This window comes from Amblyraja radiata, chromosome 7 (assembly GCF_010909765.2).
Source record: "Amblyraja radiata isolate CabotCenter1 chromosome 7, sAmbRad1.1.pri, whole genome shotgun sequence".
Lineage (NCBI taxonomy): Eukaryota > Metazoa > Chordata > Chondrichthyes > Rajiformes > Rajidae > Amblyraja > Amblyraja radiata.
In genome coordinates, this window is record NC_045962.1 from 15483323 (window position 1) to 15504826 (window position 21504).

Genomic DNA, 21504 nt, shown 5'->3' on the forward strand with positions numbered 1-21504 from the left:
TGGCAAAAAGTAGAAATTTACTTTTCAGATGTCGGGGCCAAAAGTGCAATTATTTTTTCCCCACATTCCCAGAGAGGAATCCAAGTGCAGATTTTGCAGGATGGAGGTGAGGTTATGACACTGTGGCTTTGATTCACAGCTACATACTTCCTGTGGGATCGCCTTCCAAATGTACAAATCCCTCCATGATCCCTAAAAAGCACAACTGCACAAAAAGCTTGAAAACTTCTGAAGGGCCCGATGCAGGATTTATTGAATTCTTTCCTGATACAGTGCATAAGTAATAATCTAATAATTCAGAAATAAACTTCAAAGCAAAAATGTTTAATGCATTTCATTTCAATAAAAGCACTAAATGACTCTAAATTGCTGTGCTTTAAAAAATTAATTATTTCAATAACTACAAATAAGTGACTTTATCAGGGGTGGATTGTATCCATATATGTTTTTCACGAACATAACTAGTAGAAACCTATCTATGTCCTATTAAAAAAGAATATGGGTTTAAACTACTTCAGTAAAACAAAACAAGGCAGTATGTTCCCACCCAAACCACTCCCTCCCTCCCCAGGTACTTTCCCCTGCAACCACAGGAGATGCAACACCTGTCCCTATACCTCCTCCCTCGATTCCATCCAAGGACCACGATAGTCTTTTCAGGTGAGGCAGAGGTTCACTTGCACCTTCTCTAACCTCATCTACTGTTCCAGGTGGGGACTCCTATATATCGGTGAGACCAAGCACAGGCTCAACGATCGTTTCGCAGAACACCTCTGCTCAGTTCGCCTAAACCTACCTGATCTCCCGGTTGCTCAGCACTTTAACTCCCCCTCCCATTCCCACACTGACCTCTCTGTCCTGGGCCTCCTCCATTGTCAGAGTGAGGCCCAGCGCAAATTAGAGGAGCAGCACCTCATATTTCGCTTGGGCAGCTTACACCCTAGCGGTATGAACATTGACTTCTCTAAGGCAGACAAAAATGCTGGAGAAACTCAGCGGGTGAGTGTGGGAATTAAATTAAGGGAAACAAGGGATATGGGGTAGCACAAGGTCTTGAGGTGAGGCAGCAGTTTAGTTGGGAACATATTGAAAGGTGGAGCTGTTTAAGAAGCTCTCGGTGTGCATTTCAACCAGGCATGAACCGATAATTCAAACAAAAATGCTTCATCCTTCTCTGCAAAGGAAATCGCTCTCCCAACATATTCAAACAGTGGCACCATCCGATTTCACTCAGTCTGACACTAATATAAAAATAGATGATGAAACTTTCTCTGGCATGGGTCCTCATTAATTTTATTTTTGCAAACAATAGCAAATAGATCAAAGCATCTCCCAACCTGATAGATGCTGCACTTTTTGCGAAAGATGCACAAATGGATATCTGCCTTAGTTTATTTTGCAAACAACATCTCTAGAAAGAAGATCCATCTGATTTCCAGCACCACTAATGAATGCCTGCAGTTCAACCATCCAAGAGTTTCTTCTTTGTGAAACACACTGAATCAGCAAATTGTCTCAAGCTTCAGATTTAAACCAACTTGATTTAATAACTCACGCAATCTCCTCGCAACATAGCTCACTCTCCCTGCAATCAGTTCACTACTATGCACAGCATTCAAAGGCAACAAAACATGCTCAGAAAGATATACTGTGCCTATTCCAACTGTTTTAAAACAAAGCAACAATTCTTGCTATCGATAAATACTGATATGCTGGAGGTACAAACACTTTGCTGAGATTAGCTTGAATGTAGCCATTACTACAAATCATATCCATGCCAGTTGTTGACTGGTAGGAAGGTAATTTGGTGATAAGTCATTAGCGTTTTGATTTAATTACTTCAAGTTCATTTCCCGATTAACCAAGTGGAAAAAAAAATGTCCTCACAAATCAAAAAAATAGATATTTGTCTCAGGCTATTGCTTTTTGTGAATTCGGTGAGTTGTCCAACGTTAACCTTGTGTTCAATTGTTTATGAAGTGAAGTTGAAGAAATCTAAGAATCATACTGGACTCTGTAGCCCCTTGATAGACACAAAAAGCTGAAGTAACTCAGCGGGACAGGCAGCATCTCTGGAGAGAAGGAATGGGTGACGTTTTGGGTCGAGACCCTTCTCATAGCTGATCCTTGACCCTACCTCCATAAAAAGTCGCTGTATGTATCATAGACTTGCATGCAGAGATGGCTGCAAGAAAGCTTTAATTACTTCTACAGGATCTGCAAATTACTCATTTACTATCAACGCCTTGGCAACATATTGCCTCTAGTTGAATCTAAACAAAAATAAAGTACTACAGTGGAAAAGAAACCCAGTCGTTTTGAATATGCAAGGTAATTGTTTTCAGACTCAAAACCCCTAGGTATTAATGTCAATGCTCCAATCTTCAGATACAACCACAGGGACCTCAACGTACGTTAAGTAATGTGTTTAGATAAACACTTTAAGTACAAACTCTTAACATTTATCATTTATGTTCCATTGTTGCCAACGATGCAACTGCTGCCTCTCTGGCCTATTGAATGTTTTTCCGATTTAAATACTAACACATTTTAATTTCCTTTTTTTTTACGACATTACGTGGTATATGATACATTTTCCTTGGAATCCAGTGGATTTCAAGGGAGCGCAGAAATGAGGCCCCAGTAAATTTAAAGAGAGCATGGATTTGGGGTCCAAGTGAGTAGAGTGTGAAGGGTGCAAATGAATAAGGTCCAAGATGCATTTAAAGATAGTGCAGGGAACATCATCTCAAGAACATGAAGTCAAACCATTTGAACGATAGCACGCCACATTATTGGAACTTTATTGTGTTTTTCAGTTATGCAACTTGAGAACATGAGAGTTCATTGGCTATATTTAAGAGGGAGTTAGATGTGGCCCTTGTGGCTAAGGGGATCAGAGGGTATGGAGAGAAGGCAGGTACGGGATACTGAGTTGGATGATCAGCCATGATCATATTGAATGGCGGTGCAGGCTCGAAGGGCCAAATGGCCTACTCCTGCACCTAGTTTCTATGTTTCTATGAGAGATAGGATCATATCATTTCTTCAGGAATGCTCCGCCATTCGTTATGGGCAGATTTTCTGCGTAGAAATCCAGCTCCTTGCACACATCTGATTCCCATCGTATTCAAAAATCTAGTGATGGCTGAGTATGCTCGACAACCTAGTAACTTCAAAAGTCTGCATAGAGAACTCTGAAAGGTTCACAACACACCACCCCCCCTACCCATTGTATGAAGAAATCTTATCCTATTTAGTGCCAAATGACCAACCACTAATTGCCTGTCGCACCCACTTCTGGATTTCACAGCCAGAAAAACAGCTTTCACCTTCTCTTTCAGGCTTATACATGTTTTATTAAGAGTTAAGGAATCGGATATAAAAATGAAAAATAAATGTTATCTACTTGTGTATGAAAATGCCACTGGTATTTTTTAAAAGCAAAGTAATTTTAAAAAGAGGGAAGCAATTTACAGGATCACTTTCATCGCTCTCATTCGCTCGTGTGTCAGACGAAGTTCTGCCATCGCTTTGCCACAGTGAGTGCCACATCTGTGCCTTTGCGGAGATGGGCCGCAGTGCATGCCTCTCTGCCGCAAGTTAGTAGATGGGCCATTGTCTGTACTTGTCAGAGTCCGAGAGGCCCCACTTCTTCAGGTTGAGCCCGCAACGTCCCACCCCAGTGCGGAGGCGGTTTAGGGCTTTCCAGGTAGTATAAGGCAGGTGGTGCCCTGGTGCCATCTGTTGTTGGTGTTTTTGGTGCCTGGCACGGTTGGCTCTAGTTCCATGAAGCACTTTCATCACTTAAACTTCGGAACAAATCCTACCTAACAAGTCGCTTAACGCACATGCAACATCTTATGCATAAGGAAAATATTGCATGGGTCCAACAATCACTTTCAAAATGCATTGAAAATTTCTAATCAGCAGCAAAGAAATTTATAAAAAACAATTATTGTAAAGTTGTCAACATACACTGGCTGTACGTGGCAGAGTGAACTGTAGACAGAAGGTCAATTCACTGGATGTTTTCAAAAGAGAGATTTAGCTCTTAGGGCTAATGGAATCAAGGGATATGGGGAAAAAGCAGGAATGGGGTACTGATTTTGGATGATCAGCCATGATCATATTGAGTGGCTCATTCTGGCTCGAAAGGCCGAATGGCCTACACCTGCACCTATTTTCTATGTTTCTAAGTTTCTAATTACATTAAAACTGCTATGGTCAGGACAGCAAAACAAAGCAGAAGCTGACAGTGAAAATCAATGCCTTGGAATGGCAAGGCTCTCCCATGAATTAGCCAGCTCTGACACAGTGACTATTATGCTCATCAATCCCCATGAAGACAAACAACAATGAGCCAACTTGTTTAAGCCGAGCAGCACTTCAGGAAAATTACAGATTTAATTTAGTTTAGTTTATTGTCACGTGTACCGAGGTATAGTGACAAGGTTTTGTCGTGTCCTATCCAGTCAGCGGAAAGACAATACATGATTACAAACGATCCATTTACGGTGTATAGATACATGATGAGGGAATAATGTTTAGTGCAAGGTAAAGCCAGCAAAGTCAGGATCAAGGATAGTCCGAGGATCACCAATGAGGTAGATGGTAGTTCAGCACTGCTCTCTGGTTGTGGTAGGATGATTCACTTGCCTGACAACAGCCCATTAATAAGCACTTTCAACTTCTGAATTTTCCCGCCTTATTCACAGATGTACGTTGGAGGATAGACTAGAAACACAAGTAGCTGCAGATGTTGGAAACCTGAGTAGAATATGAAGTGCTGGAGTAACTCAGCGGAGGACTTCGATAGGTGATGTTTCGGGTCAGAACCTTCAAACTGATTGTAGTAAGGGGGAGAAGGCTGGAACAGAGGTGGAGGTGGGACAAAGTCTGGTAGGGGATGGGGGGATACAGGTGAGAAGGGTTTGATTGAAAAATGGGTGGACAAAGATGAAAAAGAAGCAAAAGGATGTCAAGATAAGGACAATAGACAATGGACAATAGGTGCAGGAGTAGGCCATTCGAACCTTAGAGCCAGCACCGCCATTCAATGTGATCATGGCTGATCTTCCCCAATCAGTACCCCAATCCTGCCATCTCCTTCTCTGAAGTGGAGTGAAATGTAAAGCCGGAGGGTGGGATTTAGATGGAACGGCTCCTGCGGCTCTATTTATCTGAGTTAATTATACTCCAGCCCTGCTTAACCTATGTGTATTGCCGTTTGGATCAGCCTTATGGAATACAGACACAAAATGCTGAAGTAACTCAGCGGGCCAGGCAGCATCTCTGGCGAAAAGGGACAGGTGACGTTTCGGGTCGAGACCCTTCTTCAGACAAAGAAGGGTCTCGACCCGAGTAGTCACCTATTCCTTTTCTCCAGAGGTGCTGCCTGACCCGCTGAGTTACTCCAGCTTTTTGTGTCTATCTTCGGTTTAAACCAACATCTGCAATTCCTCCCTACCCTTATGGAATACCCTTGTGGAAAGCATGCTGAATGCAGCTGAAAGTGCTAGGTTAAATCCTAGGTTAAATCCACTTGCTGGACTATGTGTCAAAATATAGATAACCCTGCAATCTATGCCTTACTGAGCAAAGTTTGAAAAAAAAACCCATCAATATGCCAAAAAGTCGTCGGGTACAGATAAACTGTGCAGGTTAAATGGTCAAACCTTTCCATCAGGTCCAATCAGCACCTATGTTCCAGCATATCTACATGCATGTACAGGTAAGATTTCCAATCGTAAAATAAGTGTTGTAGAAAATACAATTGCTAGTCTTTTTATCAACTGCTCTATAAGAAGAAGAGCTGAGAATAAAAGTTTAAGCTGATTTTACTTCTCCCAAACATATGAACAAACATTTGTTCAAGAAGGAACTGCAGATGCTGGAAAATCGAAGGTAGACAAAATTACTGAAGAAACTCAGCAGGTGAGGCAGCATCTATGGAGCGAAGGAAATAGGCAACGTTTCGGGTCTGAAGAAGGGTTTCGACCCAAAATGTTGCTTATTTCCTTCGCTCCATAGATGCTGCCTCACCCGCTGAGTTTCTCCAGCATTTTTGTCTACCATACGAACAAACATATCTTTTCCACATAGTCATATAATCAGACTCGATTCCAGTGTGAAAATCTGCATAGAGAAGATTTTATTGACACAAAGGTAAGACTGGGGAGTTCTTTATGGGTGGCAGCATTGCACTCTCATCATGAACAGACGGTACCAGGCCAGCCTCCACTAGGTATGAATAAAATCACGCTGCCTCACAAATGAATCAATATCCTCCAATCATTTTATTTTAGTTATTGTCAGAAGCTGAAATCCTTCCTTGATTCCAGAGTGACGCATACATGTTGTGCCCCATTTCCACTGGAAGTCAATAGAATAGAAATTCAGAAATGGATAAGACACAACTACATTACATTGCAGTGCAATACAGACAAATATCTACATATAGTTCATCCTTGGAGAACTGAGGCTGTAAACACAAGATCAGAGATGACACTTCTATCATGGAATCCTCCTGCTGCATTGGAACTTATGGACAGTTCCCTTTTGCTTATTTTGGCACGAATTAATAAGGCACACTTCATAGTTTGTAGGCGGCATGGTGGCGCAGCGGTAGAGTCGCTTCCTTACAGCGCCAGAGACCTAGGTTCAATCCTGACTACGGGTGCTGTCTGTATGGAGTTTGTACGTTCTCCCTGTGACCCGCATGGGTTTCCCTTGGGATCTCCGGTTTCTTCCCACACTCAAAGGCGTACAGGTTTGTAGGTTAATTGGCTTGGTAACATTGTAAATTGTCCCCAGTGTGTAGGACAGTGTTAATGTGCGGTGAACGCTGGTCGGCGTGGACTCGGTGGGCCGAAGGGACTGTTTCTGTGCTGTATCTCTACAGTTTATCTTGCTGTATCTCGAGAAATCTTACTACCATATCAACTTGGTACCACAGTTATGCCTACATCTATTATAAATTTGCCATCACATTAGTTGTATGATGGCAACAAAATATACCAACTCCTAAAGAACTGGGAAAATGGTCTGAAGAAGGCTTTTGGCCCGAAACGTTGCCTATTTCCTTTGCTCCATAGATGCTGCTGCACCCGCTGAGTTTCTCCAGCATTTTTGTGTACCTTCAATATATATCCAAAGGTATGAAGACCACAACACTACTTATAAAAGGGGCTAAATTCAGAAGCCGTCAGTAATGTAGGGATCATATTGTGAGATTAACTGGAACCCACTGCTTCCAATACATGCAATACAAAGCATGCTTATAATGTGCAGTCAGTAATTGCTATACTCCTGAGGAGTTGCAGATTTCAGCAGCAAGCCCTCAATTGTGTGTACTTGAATTATTTCAAACTAACCTGGTATAAGTCTGACAGCGAATTGTATTGTTGCTGCATAAAATGGCTGCCCTCTGCAAGGGTATTCTTGCTGAAATACAGATGTTGGCAAACTATTGCTCGGGCAGGTTGAGGTGGGACAATTGCTCGTTTAACATAAAGAATGGGTAAGACATTCCGTGAAGGCTCTTCTCTCCCACCCTCTTCGAGCAACCCGCCCTACTCTACGCTGTTTCTGATCTCTCTTATTCAGTTTGTGATCTCTCCCTCTGCAGTGCAAGGACACTTCCATAATGCATCAGTTATGGGACCACCTGGTTCTAGTTGAGGCCGAGGTCAAAACTAAATCCTTCAGAGGCTGACAGGCCACTCTCAGTAGCTGAGAGTTAGGTTTTGAGCAATGCAAAAACGTAAAAAACATGTAGCACGTGGACAACTGTAGCAGCAGCTGGTATGAATCAGACACCAGCCAAACAGTTGATAATCCTTTATAAAGCACTAATAGAGGGTCCATCTTGATGTTACATGTGCATTCTATCATGTATGATTAATAGTGCGTGTTTGCCAGAATATGATGTCCACAATTGCAGCACTGATGTCCCCTTGGCATGTCCCATCGACTGGTGTTATAACTATTCAGCATACTTCAGATGGACATTAACCCATAAAACATTGAGCAATACAGCGCATGAAAGGGCGCATGTAAAAAATGGGTGGCACGGTGGCGCAGCGGTAGTGTTGCTGCCTTACAGCGCTTGCAGCACCGGAGACCCGAGTTCGATCCCGATCACAGTACCGTCTGTACGGAGTTTGTACGTTCTCGCTGTGACCGCGTGGGTTTTCTCTGAGATCTTCGGTCTCCTCCCACACTCCAAAGACGTACAGGTTTGTAGGTTAATTGGCTTGGTATAAGTGTAAATTGTCCCTAGTGTGTGTAGGGGAGTGTTAATGTGTGAGGATCGCTGGTCGGTGTGGACTCGGTGGGCCGAAGGGCCTGTTTCCGTGTTGTATCTCTAAACTAAACTAAACTAAACAGGAACAGGCCTTTCAGCCCTCAATGCCAAGACCAGCTCTTGCCTGCCTGCACTTAATCCAAATCACTCCACTTCCCTGCGTATCCATGTGCCTATACAAAAGTATCTTAAATGCCAATATCGTATGTGCCTTCATCATCACACCCGGCAGCACATTCCGGGCACACCACCCTCTGTGTTAATAAAACCTCGCTCCTCGCATTTCCTTTAAACTGCCTCTCTCACCTTAAAACTATGCCCTCTCGTATTCTATATTTGCATCCTGGGAAAAAGGTTCTGGCTATCTACCCTTTCTATGGTTCTGATAATTTTATATATTTCTATCTATTAGAGAGTGTTCAGAACTGCACACAATATACCAAATGTGGCCGAACCAAAGTCTTATAAATCTGCTTCATGACTATCTGATTCTTATAATCAATATCCCAAGTAATGAAAGTAAGCATACCAAATGGACACAAAAAGCTGGAGTAACTCAGCGGGTCAGACTGCATCTCTGGAGAAAATAAATAGGTGACGTTTCCGGTCGAGACCCTTCTTCGGACTGATTCTGAAGAAGGGTGTGGACCCAAAACATCACCTGTTCCTTTTCTCCAGAGATGCGGTCTGACCCGCTGAGTTACTCCAGCTTTTTTTGCGTCCATCTTCAGTTTAAACCAGCATCTGCAGTTCCTTCCTACACAAGTATACCATATTGCTTTATTACTACTCTACTTGTGTTGCCACTCTCAGGGAGTGATGGAGTTGATCCTCAAGATCCCACTGTACATTAATGTCATTCAGGGTCTTGCCATTAATTGTCCCATTAGCCAAACACATGCTCATGCCCTCAATCTGGCATCTTTGTAGTTCACCCACCAGATATGCGTGCATGCTTTACACATTTTTATGAAACCAAAGAGGCATCTGTGCATTTATTTTTTTAATGCGCGTTATATGTTGACAACATCTAATAGCTTGTAAAAGAGACCAAACATGTAGCTAGTAGAAAACAGAAAAATCATAATGAACATGTTTTATTACTTCCAACCCCAAAATAATTCTCAATCATTGCATTAGTCCTGTCTTATCACTGGTCTTAATTAATTTATTTTTAAATGAACATATCATTGATTCCTTGCTAAGATTTCTTTCCCACCTAGCCTTCTATTACCATCCCATTTTAATTAGTGCTGGCCCTTAGGGTCTTTAACATGAATCACTTCCTTTCCATATGTGCCTTTGTGTAAACCTACATTTTCTGCGCACATTTGTTAGTCCCAATCATTCTGCCTGCATGAAGCTGTGAAGCACTTAACAATTCCTTAAATGGTAAGGCAGTTTCTTTGCAGGGGAACTGCATTCAAACCCAGTCCATTTCCTGCACTACAATCCTGTTCCAGACCCACAGCTGTGTGAGCAGGTTGAGCGCAAAACTGATGGCAAGAATTAGCTTGTAAATACAGAATTTAGAGATTAAAAAATGGATTACAATAAAGTTTCGAAATATATATCTGCTCTCGCCACTTTAAGTACACAATTTAGTATGCACTATGTTATGGAAAGTGCAATAAATGCAGCATCCTCACCACTGTTTTTATGCTTAAGCTGTCCAACTTTGGACTACTCAAGGAGTCCAATGGTTGAGCCACATCTTCTTCTCGCCTCCCCAGCGGTACTATAGAAAATCAAGGGTGGTGAATCTGTGGAATTCATTGCCACAGACGACTGTGGAAGCCAAGTCAATGGATATTTTTAAGGCAGAGATTGACAGATTCTTGATAAGGGTGTCAGGGGTTATGGGGCGAAGGCAGGTGAATGGGGTTGAGTGGCAAAGATAGATCAGCCATGATTGAATGGCGTAGTAGACTTGAAGAACCAAAAGGCCTAATTCTGCTCCCAGAACTTATGAAGGTGCTGAACCTGGCCCAGGTTAGGCCTGGTGCAATCCAGCAACTTCATTCAAGTAATTCCAGCAACTTCATTCAAGTAAATAAACAGTAATGGCTCTCAAATAGACAAGTTTCAAGGCACCTGAATTAATTTCAGTTACTTAAATTCAGACATTAATTAGTATATCAAAATTTCCTACCACCTTAATCATTTAAAAATCTTTATAGAATTAGATATTTAAAATTCTCTAACTTCTAACAAGTTAATAGAAAAAGGTTTTTAAAAAATGGTTGGAATTTGTTTTCCAATATTTTGAGAATGCAGGTGATGATTACAGACTATGAAACTGTTTAACTAATCAGGATACCTATGTTGTGCTCAACACCTAGCAGGGGAGATAATGCCTCTATGTTGCTGCCACTGGGAAGCACTTTGTTGCTCCAAGTGTGGGGATGGGAGCAGCGTTTGTGAGTGGTGGTCTTGCCATCCTCTGGGGTGAGTCAGGATGATATTGTATATGCTATCTGTTGTGCAGCATCACATTATCTTCCTTCCACCGTATCCTTTTGATTTTCTTCTCCAGGTTTCGAATGCTGTTGTTGACTCTGTGTGCACCATTTTATCAGGCAGCTCCTTCCAAATCCTAACGTCTCTCTGTGTAATAAAATGTTATCTACATATTACTAGAGCCAGGATTTTGCCATAAATGCCATGTGCCTTTTCATGCCTTTTTGATGATTTCGCCGAGATAATACCTTTTTCACAATTGAGTGCCTAAATCAGCCTTATTTGGCCATTTTACCCGGACAGGACACTGAAGGATGAGAAGCCGAAGCCAAGATACCAAACGGACATCATGCCGAAAAACAGAATGCCAAAAGGACATGGCGTCGAAAAGCTGCTGAACAGACATGACGTCTCCAGGGACAGGATTGGTCTGACACCTTGTCAGTCATCGACAAAGGTCAGCAATTGGTCCAGACCCCCGCGTCCATTTGCCGTCGTGTCCGTTCGGTATCTTGGCTGTTCGTCGTGATGACCGTTCGGCATCTTGGCTTTGGCTTCTGTAGCTTGTTTCTGGTATGCACCAGTGATCTCAGCTGAGGTAGAAAGAAGGTTTTCACAACTGAAGCATATTACGTCTGACAGACGGCATATTTTAACACCAGATAATTTGAAAAAAATGCTAGTAATTATGTGCAACAAGCCAACCTTGGTCATTTAATGTATACCTTTATATCATCATTTTTAACCATATTTTGGTGGTGGAAATACATCCTTTTATGCCTTTTTTTGGTCAATAAATGTCCTTTTCGTCCCTTTTTTGTAATTTTATTATGCCTATTTGCCTGCCTATTTCAGAGTATTTTAGTGCCTAATTCTGGCTCTACATATTACCATTGATTCTTTTGCCAATTAACTTACATTTCTATCCTTTGTGTTTTGGTGCTTAAGATGCTGGAGAAAGTTTTGCTTTATTTTACAGTACCTGCATCCTTTACAATATAAAACATCTCCTATGACATCTGCTCTTCCCCTTCTCTTTTCAAAGAAAAACAAAACTCTACTTTAAGCAGTCTAAGCCTCAACATGAATCCCTGAGATTTATAACCACTCTGGTAATACCTGTCGTGTCCATTTCACATCCATCCTAAACTTGATGCCTAGAATGGACACAATACTCCTGCTGGGGCTAAACTTGTGCTTTAAGTAGGATGTTATTCTCCTGACTTTATCCTTCTACTTTTAAACCCCAGTTCCCATATTTGTATTAATTGATTTGATCTGCAACATATAAAGATTGTGTACAAACACTTTTGTCTCTCTGTTTTTATGTGCAATTTAATAGTAAATGCTTTAGTATATGTTGCATTGTCTTATTTTTCTGATCAAAATATGCCTTGCACTTCTCCGCACTGAATTCCTATATTCCATTCCTTTTTTCATCTCTTGGCATCAACTGCTACTTTCTTCAATATTTATTGTACTTCCAAGTATCATGTTGTCTGTAAACTTTGAAATTCTACCCTGTAACACCGGAGTCCAATTCACCAATGCATTTCAAAAGAAGTGTTGACACTTATACTGGACCTTGGGGAAAATAATTTACCTCACCAGTCCATAAAAAATACATTTTCATCACAATTCTTTGTATATGGTCCCTTTGCCACAAGGACATATATGGGAATTTAAATTTGACCAGTCTTGAAGGACATGCGAGCCACAATCTGTTTTGTCCCACACTCCAGACATACAGGTTTGTCGATTAATTGGCTTGGTGCAAATGTAACTTGCCCCTAGTGTGTGTAGGAGAGTGTTAATGTGTGGGAATCGCTGGTCTGTGCGGACTCGATGGGCCGAAGGCCCTGTTTCCATGTTGAATCTCTAAACTAAACTAAACATATAATTCTTAATAATATAGCTGACATTAATAAATTTAACAACAGGCTGCCTCAGGCGAAGGTAGACAAAAAATGCTGGAGTGGGACAGGCAGCACCTAAGGAGAGAAGGAATAGGTGACATTTCGGGTCGAGACCCTTCTTCAGACTGATGTCCGGGGGGACAAAGAAAGGAAGTAGGCAGAGACAGCAGGACTAAGAGCTTTTACTCAGAGCTCATGTTGATTTGGAAGCAACAGCAAGAAAGATAAGCAAGAGAAAACACTGATTGGCTCTAGCCTAAGTGGGAGGAGAGTTAGAAGCGAGTCAGAGGGGGAAAACAGTTGAAAACTGAAGAATTTGGTTTGTAAATTGGTAAATTAGGCAATTTATCAGTCAATATAAGCAAGACGGCTCTTAGAGAGCAGCAGTGAGGGAAGTGCCCTGTGAGAAAAGTGTGAGTCTTTGGCTCGAGAGTCTTCGGCGAGGAGGCTGAGGAGAGGAGGCTACGCAAAACACTGGAGAGGGAGAGACGAAAGAAGGAGATGTCAGGCAAGCTGATTCAGTGCGATGCTTGCAGTATGTGGGAGGTCACTGCTGGTGCCTCTGGCTGCTACAAATGTGAGAAGTGCATCCAGGTACAGCTCCTGAAGGACCATGTTGGGGAACTGGAGAAGCAAGTGGATGACCTCAGGTTCGTCCGAGAAACTGAGTCGTTCCTCGACAAGTCCTAAGATTGTTACACCTAAGGTACTGGAAGAGAGAAGGTGGGAGACGGTGGGAAAGGGAGGGAAGCATGAATGCAAACGTCCCCGGGTGTTGTACCTCTTGTGAACAGGTTCACCCACTTAGAAGCTGTCGGGACAGAAGACGTGTTTACACTGAGCGGTGGACTGGCTTGTGATGCGAATAGGGCTGTTGAGCCAGAACCAAAGAGGCCAATGTCAGGCAACGCAATAATAGTGGGAGACTCCATTGTGAGAGGTACGGACAGGGGTTTCTGCGACAACAGACGGGATTCGAGGATGGTGTGCTGCCTTCCTGGTGCCAGGATCCAGGATGTCACGGACAGAGTGCAGAAAATCCTCAAGGGCGAAGGTGAACATCCGGAAGTGATAGTGCATGTCGGTACAAACGATGTCGGAAAGAAGGGGATGAATATTCTGCAGCGTGACTTTAGGGAGCTCGGAAAAATGCTGAAAAGCAGGACCTCCAGGGTTGTTATCTCCGGTTTGCTTCCAGTTCCTCGTGCTGGCGAGAGCAGGAACAGGGAGATACGGGACCTGAACGTGTGGCAGAGGAACTGGTGCACGGGGCAGGGATTTAGATTCTTAGATCACTGGGATCTGTTTTGGAGTAAGGGGGAACTGTACAAAAGGGACGGATTGCATCTTAACAGGTGGGGGACCAGCATTCTGGCAGGCAGGTTTGCCACTGCTACACAGGTGGTTTTAAACTGAATAAGGGGGGTGGGGTGTCAAATGGGATAGTCGAGGATGGAGTTAAAGGGAAAGGGTTTCTTAAATGTGTGAGCGGAGAGACAGAGGGGTGTAAAATGAGGGTAGAAGCAATAGATAGCAAGCTGAAAAGTAAAAGTGGCAGGCAGACAAATCCAGGGCAAAAATCAAAAAGGGCCACTTTTTAACATAATTGTATAAGGTCTAAGAGTGTTGTAAAAACAAGCCTGAAGGCTTTGTGTCTCAATGCAAGGAGCATTCGTAATAAGGTGGATGAGTTGAATGTGCAGATAGCTATTAATGACTATGATATAGTTGGGATCACGGAGACATGGCTCCAGGGTGACCAAGGCTGGGAGCTGAACATCCAGGGATATTCAATATTCAGGAGGGATAGACAGAAAGGAAAAGGAGGTGGGGTAGCGTTGCTGGTTGGAGAGGAGATTAACGCAATAGAAAGGAAGGACATTAGCTTGGAGGATGTGGAATCGATATGGGTAGAGCTGCGAAACACTAAGGGGCAGAAAACACTAGTGGGAGTTGTGTACAGGCCACCTAACAGTAGTATAGTGGAGTTGGGGATGGCATCAAACAGGAAATTTGAAATGCGTGCAACAAAGGTAAAACAGTTATAATGGGTAACTTCAATCTACATATAGATTGGGTGAATCAAATTGGCAAGGGTGCTGAGGAAGAGGATTTCTTGGAATGTATGCGGGATAGTTTTCTAAACCAACATGTAGAGGAACCAATGAGAGAGCAGGCTATTCTAGATTGGGTATTGAGTAATGAGGAAGGGTTAGTTAGCAGTCTTGTGCGTGGCCCCTTGGGCAAGAGTGACAATAATATGGTTGAGTTCTTCATTAGGATGGAGAGTGACATTGTTAATTCAGAAACAAGGGTCCTGAACTTAAAGAAAGGTAACTTTGAGGGTATGAGATGTGAATTGGCCAAGATAGACTGACAATTGATTCTTAAAGGGTTGACGTTGGATATGTAATGGAAGGCATTTAAAGACTGCATGGATGAACTACAACAATTGTTCATCCCAGTTTGGCAAAAGAATAAATCAGGGAAGGTAGTGCATCCGTGGATAACAAGGGAAATCAGGGATAGTATCAAAACAAAAGATGAAGCATACAAATTAGCCAGAAAAAGCAGCTTACCAGAGGACTGGGAGAAATTCAGAGTCCAGCAGAGGAGGACAAAGGGCTTAATTAGGAAAGGGAAAATAGATTATGAAAGAAAACTAGCAGGGAACATAAAAAATGACTGCAAAAGCTTTTATAGATATGTGAAGAGAAAAAGATTAGTTAAAACAAATCTAGGTCCCTTGCAGTCAGAAACAGGTGAATTGATCATGGGGAACAAAGACATGGCAGACCAATTGAATAACTACTTTGGTTCTGTCTTCACTAAGGAAGACATAAATAATCTGCCGGAAATACCAGGGGACCGGGGGTCAAATGAGACAGAGGAACTGAGTGAAATCCAGGTTAGCCGGGAAGTGGTGTTAGGTAAATTGATTGGATTAATTCCCAGGCCCTGAATAAATCCCCAGGGCCAGATAGGCTGCATCCCAGAGTACTTAAGGAAGTAGTTGATGCATTAGTGATAATTTTTCAAAACACTTTAGATTCTGGAGTAGTTCCTGAGGATTGGAGGGTAGCTAATGTAACCCCACTTTTTAAAAAGGGAGGGAGAGATAAAACGGGGAATTACAGACCAGTTAGTCTAACATCGGTAGTGGGGAAACTGCTAGAGTCAGTTATTAAAGATGGGATAGCAGCACATTTGGAAAGTGGTGAAATCATTCGGCAAAGTCAGCATGGATTTATGAAAGGTAAATCATGTCTGACGAATCTTATAGAATTTTTCGAGGATGTAACTAGTAGAGTGGATAAGGGAGAACCAGTGGATGTGTTATATCTGGACTTTCAGAAGGCTTTCGACAAGGTCCCACATAAGAGATTAGTATACAAACTTAAAGCACACGGTATTGGGGATTCAGTATTGATGTGGATAGAGAACTGGCTGGCAGACAGGAAGCAAAGAGTAGGAGTAAACGGGTCCTTTTCACAATGGCAGGCAGTGACTAGTGGGGTACCGCAAGGCTCAGTGCTGGGACCCCAGCTATTTACAATGTATATTAATGATTTGGACGATGGAATTGAATGCAACATCTCCAAGTTTGCGGATGACACGAAGCTGGGTGGCAGCGTTAGCTGTGAGGAGGATGCTAGGAGGCTGCAAGGTGACCTGGATAGGCTGGGAGAGGGGGGAAATGCATGGCAGATGCAGTATAATGTGGATAAATGTGAGGTTATCCACTTTGGTGGCAAAAACAGGAAAGTAGACTATTATCTGAATGGTGGCCGATTAGGAAAAGGGGAGATGCAACGAGACCTGGGTGTCATGGTACACCAGTCATTGAAAGTAGGCATGCAGGTGCAGCAGGCAATGAAGAAAGCGAATGGTATGTTAGCATTCATAGCAAAAGGATTTGAGTATAGGAGCAGGGAGGTTCTACTGCAGTTGTACAGGGTCTTGGTGAGACCACACCTGGAGTATTGCGTACAGTTTTGGTCTCCTAATCTGAGAAAAGACATTCTTGCCACAGAGGGAGTACAGAGAAGGTTCACCAGACTGATTCCTGGGATGTCAGGACTTTCATATGAAGAAAGACTGGATAGACTTGGCTTGTACTCGCTAGAATTTAGAAGATTGAGGGGGGATCTTATAGAAACGTACAAAATTTTTAAGAGGTTGGACAGGCTAGATGCAGGAAGATTGTTCCCAATGTTGGGGAAGTCCAGAACAAGAGGTCACAGTTTAAGGATAAGGGGGAAATCTTTTAGGACCGAGATGAGAAAAACATTTTTCACACAGAGAGTGGTGAATCTCTGGAATTCTCTGCCACAGAAGGTAGTTGAGGCCAGTTCATTGGCTATATTTAAGAGGGAGTTAGATGTGGCCCTTGTGGCTAAAGGGATCAGGGGGTATGAAGAGAAGGCATGTACAGGATACTGAGTTGGATGATCAGCCATGATCATATTGAATGGCGGCGCAGGCTCGAAGGGCCGAATGGCCTACTCCTGCACCTAATTTTTATGTTTCTATGTTTCTATGACTAGTGGAAGAGCTGGGAAGGGGGAGGGGAAGGAGTGAGAAAGCAGGGGCTATCTAAAATTAAAGAAGTCAACGTTAATACCGCTGGGGTGCAAACTACCCAAGCGAAATATGAGGTGCTAGTCCTCCAATTTACGCTGGGCCTTACTCTGGCAATGGAGGAGGCCCTGGACAGATAGGTCAGATTGGGAATGGGAGGGGGAGTTGAAGTGCTGAGCAACTAGGCGATCAGATTGGTTAACACAGACTGAGCGGAGGGTTCAGCGAAGCGATCGCCGAGCCTGCGCTTGGTCTCGCTACTGACTGTTTTAAGGAGGACACTGCTGTTAGCACGGACAGTGTGCCTCTTGATAGGATTTGTCAAATGGACATCAATAAGAATGTATTCTTGTAGCGGTCAGCCAATCAATCCCACTGGTCTCACAAACGCTGGTCTGAAGAAGGGTCTCGACCCGAAACGTCACGCAATCCTTCTCTCTCTCGAGATGCTGCCTGACCCGCTGTGTTACTCCAGCATTTTGTGTCTATCTTCGATTTAAAACAGCATCTGCAGTTCCTTCCTGCTCATTTGTGTGTACAGCTCTACTTAATTCAGGAGTTCAAAACCTAGAGAGGTTGTGTAATCAGTTCAAGAACCAAATGTGTGATGAAAATCGCAACACTGTGACCAACACATGCACTAACTGAAGGGATAGTGGAAGTGGATGCATTAAATGACCAGGGATGGGGAACAAACTATTTATTTGAAATGGAACATTCTTTGAGGTCTGTCGGACAAGTACGATGGGCTTAATCAACACTTTATGCTGTACCATTCTATAGTTTCCAGTGTTACCAGCCAGCTGATACTAGAATACTTCCTTCTAAAACAGAATGCTCTTTGGACAGAAGAACTTCAATGTTCTAAAGTCCATGGTCACGCACCTCAGGAGATAGTTACCTGGCATGAGCAGAATGATGACAATCTATGCAAGTCTGGACTGTTCCCAGCGGGCCACAATCAAGCGTGTTCTTATATGCCCCACTGCAGTCTTTCAGAGAGTTGCATGCCGCAGTCTAAATTGCTTCATGTAATTCTATATAACAACAATTCAAATGGGAAGCATAGGACTTGTTTTACTGTGTAGTGTCCAAAGTTAATCACATCATTGTGATAAACCTTTCAGCTGATCTAGGTTATTTGCTTCCGATTATATCTGTTGAAAACATCTTTGAACTCATTGAACTAAGCAAGTCCAGTCAGCACAATGTGTTCTAGGAATGGGTATTCTGCTCATGAAAACTGTGCTCCTGGAACCAGTGTGCGCAACAACATAAAAATATTTGGATCCAGTCCACAAAAAACTAAATGTCTTACTAATCAAAATGGAAATATACAGTAGTATTTAGTTCATGAGCATTAAGTGAACACTGTGCATCGGATATCTTTTTAAAATCTTCAGTGTGATTAGAGTGTAAGAAGGAACTGCAGATGCTGGTTTAAACCAAAGATACAGAGGACACTAAATACTGGTGTAACTCAGCGGGACAGGCAGCATCTCTGGAGAGAAGGAATGGGTGACGTTTCGGGTCGAGACCCTACTTATCTTTTCACAATTCTAATAAGTCAGGACAAGAACTCAAACATTTCAACATGCGATGGAGATAAATGGACAGGACGTGGGAACACACACACACACACACACACACACACACACACACACACACACACACACACACACACACACACACACACACACACACACACACACACACACACACACACACACACACACACACACACACACACACACACACACACACACACACACACACACACACACACACACACACACACACACACACACACACACACACACACACACACACACACACACACACACACACACACACACACACACACACACACACACACACACACACACACACACACACACACACACACACACACACACACACACACACACACACACACACACACACACACACACACACACACACACACACACACACACACACACACACACACACACACACACACACACACACACACACACACACACACACACACACACACACACACACACACACACACACACACACACACACACACACACACACACACACACACACACACACACACACACACACACACACACACACACACACCACACACACACACACACACACACACACACACACACACACACACACACACACACACACACACACACACACACACACACACACACACACACACACACACACACACACACACACACACACACACACACCACACACACACACACACACACACACACACACCACACACACACCACACACACACACACACACACACACACACACACACACACACACACACACACACACACACACACACACACACACACACACACACACACACACACACACACACACACACACACACACACACACACACACACACACACACACACACACACACACACACACACACACACACACACACACACACACACACACACACACACACACACACACACACACACACACACACACACACACACACACACACACACACACACACACACACACACACACACACACACACACACACACACACACACACACACACACACACACACACACACACACACACACACACACACACACACACACACACACACACACACACACACACACACACACACACACACACACACACACACACACACACACACACACACACACACACACACACACACACACACACACACACACACACACACACACACACACACACACACACACACACACACAACACACACACACACACACACACACACACACACACACACACACACACACACACACACACACACACACACACACACACACACACACACACACACACACACACACACACACACACACACACACACACACACACACACACACACACACACACACACACACACACACACACACACACACACACACACACACACACACACACACACACACACACACACACACACACACACACACACACACACACACACACACACACACACACACACACACACACACACACACACACACACACACACACACACACACACACACACACACACACACACACACACACACACACACACACACACACACACACACACACACACACACACACACACACACACACACACACACACACACACACACACACACACACACACACACACACACACACACACACACACACACACACACACACACACACACACACACACACACACACACACACACACACACACACACACACACACACACACACACACACACACACACACACACACACACACACACCCGAGAACGATAAGGTGTTTTTCAGAATTGAGTAAGATCCATTCACTTCACAGATATAAAGTTCTTCAGGTGTAAAATAAACTGGGTCTTGGTTTTTATTGTTACACATTTCCCTTTCAATTTATCTTCTTTTTTAACGGGCTACTGATTGTGGATGATCAGCCATGATCATATTGAATGGCGGTGCTGGCTTGAAGGGCCGTATGGCCTACTCCTGCACCTATTGTCTATTGATATTCCTAGCAGGATAATAATATGAATTAATAGTCCTGCTGCTGCTATTGCTAGTAATATTTTTAGAGGAAGTATAAAAAGCTACTATTAATTCAGACCTTAATTGTTTCTGTCAACAGCTGGATTAAAGGTTTCTCTCTGCATCTCGGTACAGGTGACTATAATCCATCAATATCAATAATCTCGACCCAAAACGTCACCCATTCCTTCTATCCAGAGATGTTGCCTGTCCCACTGAGTTTACTCCAGCATTCTGTATCTTCAATAGTAACATCAAATGCCACATGGCTCACTGAGGTTATTGTTCTATAGGAACATCTCCCCACTTGCTCAGTGGCTCAGAGAATTATTAATCCTTACTTTTGTTGAAAGTATTGTATAAGTGCAGACTGTTCAGAGGGACATATTCGGCGATGGACATCAAGTGCTGCTGGAAGTTCATCGACTCGGTAAAAGACGCTCTTTGGTCTCTATTGACCTCCAAGCAGAACGAGGTGTCTATCGCGGAATGTTGCCGACTGGCCCATTCCAGGCTGCAGCTCGTGCTGAGGGACGCACTGAAGCTTGGTGCTGCCAATGCCAAGGCTCAGTGGAGGAGGACCTAGAGACCTTGTGCAGTGGAACATTGTTGGGGGGCAGGGCCTGGTGGAGATACACCTCACTCAAGGGAAGGGATAT

At 43.3% G+C, this 21504-nt stretch overlaps 1 protein-coding gene across 6 annotated transcripts in view; it reads right to left on the reverse strand.

Annotated features, from left to right (window-relative positions):
• myo1b (myosin IB) overlaps nucleotides 1-21504 on the reverse strand; it is a 272707-nt gene that overhangs the window by 112293 nt on the left and 138910 nt on the right. The window lies entirely within an intron of this gene.